Below are 7,237 nucleotides of genomic sequence, written 5' to 3' on the forward strand. Positions count from 1 at the left end.
ACTTGGAGGAAAACTTATGAATCACACGTGATATCTGAAGATAGCATTTGTTCCTTCTTTCATGCAGCATGTGTTACATGGGTACTGGTGTCCCTTGGAAGCTCCGGGCTCACAATTGGATGTGATCAGATTATTTCAGGTAAATGAGTGGCTGGGTAGCAGCAAGGCTGAAGTAAGCATGAGCTGGATTTACCCAGCCATGTGGATAATTGTTTACCTCACAGTGAATCTGGAGATGTGATCTGTGAGCTATCAACAAAGGCAGAAATGAAAGGGAAGTTATAGTCATCACGCTTCCATAGTTTTACAGCGTCTGCATCAGCCTTGAAAAGACTCTGTAGTAAACAGGTAGAAAATCTTTAGTTTAGGGGAAAGCTTTATCCTTTCTCCCTCCCAAACTGGAATTTTATGGTCTTTACATTTTGCTATCAGATTTGGTGTAAAAGTGCTTGAATTTTAGTACAAGAGCTGTTCCCATTAACTTCACACAAAAATGGCCTCTTCAGAACTTTTTGCATGGGTATGGGTGAATCTTCACTCAGTGGTGTGTAAGGTTGTTCTCCGTTTCATGATACTTTAATTAATTGTTTCCTGGTTTTCAGCTTTGTAGTGGCTACCACCCATTCAATCTTAGCTTTATATTTTGGACAGGCCATTCTGTAAATAGCATTTCAAAGTCTATGCAAGGAATGTAAATGTTATTCTAATTTGCAGCATCATTCAAATGCCCATATAACAGTTATCCTTGTGAAAGCAAATTGAATCTGTCACGTCATCTTCTATGGGAGTCTAATTCTTGGTAACAAAAGATATTGCAGCTGACAGATGGAGCTGCACACTACATAATTAAGTCTCCCTTGTATGTCAACTGTAGCCTTTCAGACACAATTAGTCTGACCAGTTCACCCACTTAGGGACTTGAAAAAAAATATATCCCTTAGGTGGATGAGGAGGTTTCTGTGGAAAATGAACTCCAAAATGCACTAAACAGGAACAAATAGGATCATGTTCATGGGCAAAACTTCCACTGATGAAATCTGATGCAGCTCTGTAAGTCCTCTCTTTACCTTCTTTTCTTTTGCATTTATTATGTCCTGAGTGTAGCTAAGCATAAACTCTTCTCAGCAGGGAGGCTTATGGAGGCAGTGGATGGAAAACACATTTTCTTTAGAAAACTAGCTTTGGGAGCCCCCAGCTGTGCAAGAGATACAATTGTGTTACGTTTGTAACAGTAGATTGTAAAACTTGGGGGAAACTACAAAACAACAGCAAACTTCAGGAAAAGATAAAAGGTGCTTAGCGGCATGTGATGCATCCGGAATTAGTGATGAGCCTGATATACAACATGCTGATCTGCCATGCTCGGGGATCTCTGTGTTGAGGACTTTTCTTCACAGAGTCGCAAAGATCCACACAGAAGAGGTTTTAGGTAGTCTGTTCCACTGCTCTCCTGATGGATAGATGGAGAGACATAATGGTTAAACACCCTACAGTAATCCCCTCTGAATACATGAGGTGTTCTGGTATAGAAGAATACCTGCACAATACCAGATCCCAGGTTCTTCCTGTTATACCTGTATTTTTAACTTCCAAAGTTGATTCCATGTTTTTCATATACACAATCTTTTGTTCAGTCTTTCTTGCTTCGCTAGAACGCACACAGCCGTTGTCTGATAGTCATTATAACACTGAGCCAACAGCAGCAAAAGCAGCTCTCAGAGTACAACTGTTTTTTTCACATTCCTTTTCACTTTTTAGGTATGCTTTGTTTCATTAAAGAGAAGTTTCATGCTGCTTTTATTACTCTGGCTACTAATGAAGGATAGGCTTATTAATTCAGAAGCTTTAATTAAATCACTTTCAGAGGGACCTGCTTGGCATGAAATTGCATTCTGTGTCTGAGTGTAAGGAGGCCCTAGTGATACAGCCTTCCTTGTTGACCACTTGCGTTGGAGACCTCGATTTCAAACTGGGAGGAGGTCAGAAGGCAGGAGACACCAAGACAGAGTGCACAGAGCAGCACTCTCCAAATGCAGGGCTGCAGCCACCAAGCCTCTCTTTTAGCTGTCTGTAACCGTGTCAGCAGACATCTCAGATGTAAACACCCATCCAGAAATGGAACTGGATCACGGCAAGCATTGCATATGTACTGCTGGTGCTTACCCCACAGCGGCATGCAGGAGATGAGGTGACCATGTACACGGCAGCTTCCCTGGTCATGAGGGACAGTAGTCTGGAAGTCTAAACTAAATAGAGAAAAATAAGTTACCAAGAAGCAAGTTCGTTAACTTTTTCTGTACAACTACCTTAAAAATGGGAAGACTTTCATGGCTGACCTTATTGAATTATTAGTTCAGGCTGGAGAGTCACCTTTAGCAGTTTAACTGAAGACTGGAGTGAGATTTACCACTTTTCTTGAGAAAGAAATCACCAGAAGGTATATACACATCTATGGCAGATGGGCATTCAGAGTAAAGGAAGCAAGGTCCCAGAACTTGGTTTAGCTCTGTGGCTTACATCAGGTTTGGTTTTAAGATTTTTAAGAAATAAACCTTTTCTTGAACAAAGGAAAAAGGATTGAATCAGTCTAGTTCAGGGAGCTGTGCTTGAAGGTGAACTTGCCCTCTGACCTGCCTTGTGCATGCTGCCCACCTCAGTCTGGCATAGATCTCCAACTCGGTTTAAAGACAGCTTTCTCATCCCATTTCCCCATTTCTCTGCTTTCCCCCAAGCTAAACAAGTTACAGTGCTTTCCTCAGGCAAAATGCATTATTGAGAATGCCGTTACTCCCGTTACTCAGTAAACCACAGGTGGAGTCAGCCAGGAAATATTTTTCCTGGCAGTCATCTAAAGAATAGGAAAAGATGGAGAAAGTGCCTTGATTTCATCTTGCAGACTACAACCTGATCAGTCCCCTTCTGACCCATGCTTCTGGGATCTGCACTCTGATCTGATGTGGTTTGAGCCATTAAAGTCCTGGGCCTAATGGGGCTGTAGCGCTGGGAAGGTCTGAGTCAGGTCTTGCATGCTCGTGTAAGGCAGGAGAAACCCCAGAAACAGGACCTCGCCACTGTGAATCCAACTAAAAGCCATAATAACCACGATACATCAGGAAGAAGACCTACCTAAAGAGGGGAATGCTTTTATCTCAAACACTGAATTTACAGTAATTAACAATTGTAAACTCAATTGCAGTATTTTATAGGCTGTCCTTCCTCTGACTGTGGAGAATGAAAGTTAATGGAAATACACGTGATAATACTTGCTGGCTGAAGGGCTTACATTAGCTGATCTAGTACCTCCAAATGCACACTTAGGTAATAATACACTAGATGGATCAGGGAGGAATGAGATTATTTTTTCTGAGAGATAATAAACACGTTTCTCACTAGGCTCAGCTGGAATATTACTGCTGTTCATATAGGCAAGTATTTTGTTGGAGAGATGAAGTGTTGCGTTTAAACTTGTTCATTACCAGAAATGTGACAAATACTGAGCTAATATCATGTCAACAATAAGCTGGGGATAATGCATTTCCTCTCCTCCTAATAGATTTTTTCCTTACATATAATCATAAGCAATACTAAAAAAATACAATAGGGAAAATAAAAGGGCTACTGGAAGATGTCTGTTCTCTGGGATATGCAGTTCTTTTGATTTGAAGTATCAGGGTTAGAGAGGATGAAAATAATTTGTTTGGGGATTATCTACACGCAGAAAGAAACTTGATAATCATTCAAGTGAGTAGCTGCTGCGTTTGTTTGCTACAGTCGTGCCTAGTGATCGTTGTTCAGTTCAGTGAGATTATTGTTTCCAGAGGTGGGAAGCGAAGGAGAGTTCGTTATAGTGCCTCTGCATCCCTGTCACAAAAGCAATAGCAGCCACTTAGCAGGGCTTGCACACTGGAGGTGTGTTGGTTGGCTCTACAATATTCACTGACCAATTAGTGGTGTGGTTTTTTCCTTAGGAGAACACAAACAGGAAGGTTTAATACTCGGATTAGGTTAGTCCTCAGAAAAGGCTTAGTGGATCTTCGCTACAGCATAGCTCTTAATGGCAAATGTATAATTATGTTTTATAAAGATTTTATGAGTATGGCCAGAATAATATTGATGATGTGTGAACATAGGTGGCAAGGCTAGATTTATGTTTCAGGCTATTACATTTTACAAGCTGGAGTAGAGAACAGAGGTAATTAACAAGAATAATGAAAGCACTACCTTGCCATAAATCACTGTTAAAAAAGAGTAAATAATAGAAGACAAAGGGATTATGAGTCAAGCTCAGTTTTATTTGTCAATTTTAGAGCAGAAGGGCGGGATTAATTAGTGAGATGGCATAGCCCTTGTTTGGTGCTCTTCTGTCAGGGGGAACAAACATCTGATTGAATGCAAATGACAGTGATTGCCTTCTCCATGCCTCTAATCAGGGCAGGAAATCTCATTTTGCCCTGCTCTTAAGGAAGCAAAGGGGGTAATTAGCAGGCATGCTGGACTGGGGGATTTTGCAGTCCTGATTGCAGATGAGGGTAACAGTGTCGCTAATCTGTGATGGAAAAGAAAAGCACCCACTTCTCCAGCCATCTCAGTTTTCTATGAATTGTTTAGTTCCAGTTTTTAATCTGCAGTGCTTTGTGGATCAGAAAGCAAATCGGCCTCCATTGGGAAGACCCTTATCTATTAATTACTTTTTCCTCTTATCCTAGGAGAAGACATTTCTCATGCTGAGCCACAGGAAGTTGATGCTGAATTTCAGTAACAGCAGATGTTACAAGGATGCTATCAAAATTCTGAGGCAAATGGGCTCTTCGTGACCAGCTTCAAGCAGAGCCCCAGCATCTTCTCCATGTGTTTTCTTCTCATGTCTCAAGGCAGCAGCTCACCTTCATCTGAGTTTACCCTTTCTCCTCATTCTGTTTAATCTCGTGAGGGGAGCAGCTGTATATCTGCCCTGCAACTGGCTTTTGCAGAGCAGAAATATTTGACCTTTGTAATGCATGAGATCGCAGAGACAGCACATGCTTTAAGATACACCTCTAGTCTGATCTGCAAGGGCTTGAATTCACCACTGCCCTTTGTGTGCATCAGCAAGATCAGTCCTGACTACAGTGAATTCTGCAGGATCCTCAAAGGTTGTCAAAACCTAGGACTGGCTCTGTGCTGTGTTCCTGGCTCCTAGAGTGATATTGTGATAGCTTTTCTTCTTTCTTTATATATGGGATACATCCTCAGCTCCTGCAGGACGGAGGTATAAGACTCTTCTTTTGCTGTTGTTCGTAGCTTATATTTGCACACAATGTCCTTTGGACAGGCCAGTGTTAACTTGCTGTTAGGAGCCTCTGTTGTATGAAAATCTTGTGACTTATGCACTGCTGTGAACATGTGGGCACCAATGCAGATAAGCATGGTGTGACTACTCAGAAAACAGGGCATTACAGCTGACACAGCGTGGGAGTGGGGTCACCATTTAACACAAGCACACAGAATAAAGTGAGGGGCTCAGTCATCCTGATTAGGGATAGATCTTTCCCAAACTAGGATATGCTATTGACTTCTGATATTGTGTCTACCCTGCTGAATAACAGTCAGTCATCTCCCAGCAAGTTCTCCTTCACCTCCAGTGTCACAAAAGAGACAAGGCACCATTTCCCTATGAACCTTTAGCATACAGATGGTGGTGAAAAAAGGAAATAACATGGCAGATGCTTGCTTAGCCTGGAGAGGACTATGCCCATCATCACCTGAGTCAGAAACTAACAGTGTGTATTCTGGGACTTAAGCCCCCCTCTCCCCAAAATGTGAAGCTTAGTAGAGAGATCCCAGAGGTAGGATCTCTCCACAATGTAAATGTGCATTTTCCAATGGATAAACAAAATATTTAGCAAAGTTTCTAAGTATTTTTTCTTAATATTTTAGCTGATACAAGGATTGTTTCATTGGAAATTGTTTTGTATCCTAGCTGTTCCCCTCAGGGATGAGCAAATATGGACTGAAAACATGACTGACTGGAGAGAGAGCTTTTTCATCCTGATTGGCTTGGGCTGTGATTTTGACTGACTTTACAGACTAAGGGATAAGATAGTTGGTACTTGTAGGCACATTTGATCTTTCTTGCCAAGAGGACATGCTGCCATTCTGATAAGGAAAAGTAATGCCAAGTTACTTCACCATTCACACAACTCAAATCTGTTTCTGCAAGCAGTTTGCCAGATTGTGATACAGATCAATATAGCCTCTTTACTAATCCCTAGCTGAGGGCCATTTCATTTGCACTTGGTGTCTGTGTAGTCTGAGGTGAGTGGGGGGGTTCTTTGCACTGCCGAAGATTTGCTGCAAGGCATCATGAGAGATGGCTATTGCACTGCTGGGTAAAAAATCCTAAACATATGCAATGTGCTGTAGAGCACTAAGGCATCCCTTGAAAAGTAATGAAAAATGGACTACTAATTATTGTTCATTATTGTGGATGCAAAGCTTGTGAGCCAAGTTTAATTAAATACAATGAAGAGCTGTCCCATTTCAATGACAGATTTTTTTTTTCCTTGATTGAAGCACAATGTTTCAGTTGTCTGAAAATATTTGTAGCTTCAGGAGAAGCTTTCTTCATCTGAAAATCACTTATGTAAAACTGACGTTGCATTCCTGTGTCTAAAGATCTGATTCTCTGGGTATAAGTGCATTGACTATTTTGAGTTTCAGACCTAATGGATAAAGGTACAAGAACAGTTTCCCTGGAAATCCCTGGAGTTTTCAGTTTGTTGAGGGACTATTCTTTATGTTCATCTCCCTGTCTTTGTATCTAGGCTTGGTGAGTAAAGCACAGCTACCTTTGAAGTAGGCCATTGAAAATCAGGGGAGGAGAAGAGAATCTTCAGGGGCTAGTTGTGGGCGTGTGGAGGGAGGGGGGATTTTTAATGGGATTTAATGGAGCTGGGAGCTGGGTTACTTAAGACTGGTGCAAAGATCCTTTGTATTGACAATTCAGTGTTTGAGCCATAAACTCTTCACTCTGTGCATATAAAAGATGAAAGGACCAATTACTTACTGAGGCATTAAACACCCAGGGGACAAAAATGCCTGTCTAGCAATAGTAAACATATTGACTGAAGCCTATTTTGAATTTCAAATTGCCAAATGTCCCAATTTTTGAAAAGCTTCCTATGATAACCAAGGTCTGGAAAGTCAATTGAAACTTAATTCTCCTGGATATCTCATGGGGAGAAAGTACATGAATCCG

General features: G+C 41.3%; 1 long non-coding RNA gene across 1 annotated transcript in view; it reads left to right on the forward strand.

Moving 5' to 3' along the window:
- LOC134170266 (uncharacterized) overlaps positions 1-6,523 on the forward strand; it is a 67,785-nt gene extending 61,262 nt beyond the window's left edge. Inside the window, exon 2 of the long non-coding RNA XR_009967186.1 lies at positions 4,707-6,523. This is a non-coding gene — a long non-coding RNA (uncharacterized LOC134170266). The remainder of the gene's footprint in view (positions 1-4,706) is intronic.
- The last annotated feature ends 714 nt before the right edge of the window (positions 6,524-7,237 follow it).

This window comes from Pezoporus occidentalis, unplaced genomic scaffold, assembly GCF_034315485.1.
Source record: "Pezoporus occidentalis ecotype Australia unplaced genomic scaffold, CSIRO_AGI_Poc_V1 ctg37, whole genome shotgun sequence".
Lineage (NCBI taxonomy): Eukaryota > Metazoa > Chordata > Aves > Psittaciformes > Psittacidae > Pezoporus > Pezoporus occidentalis.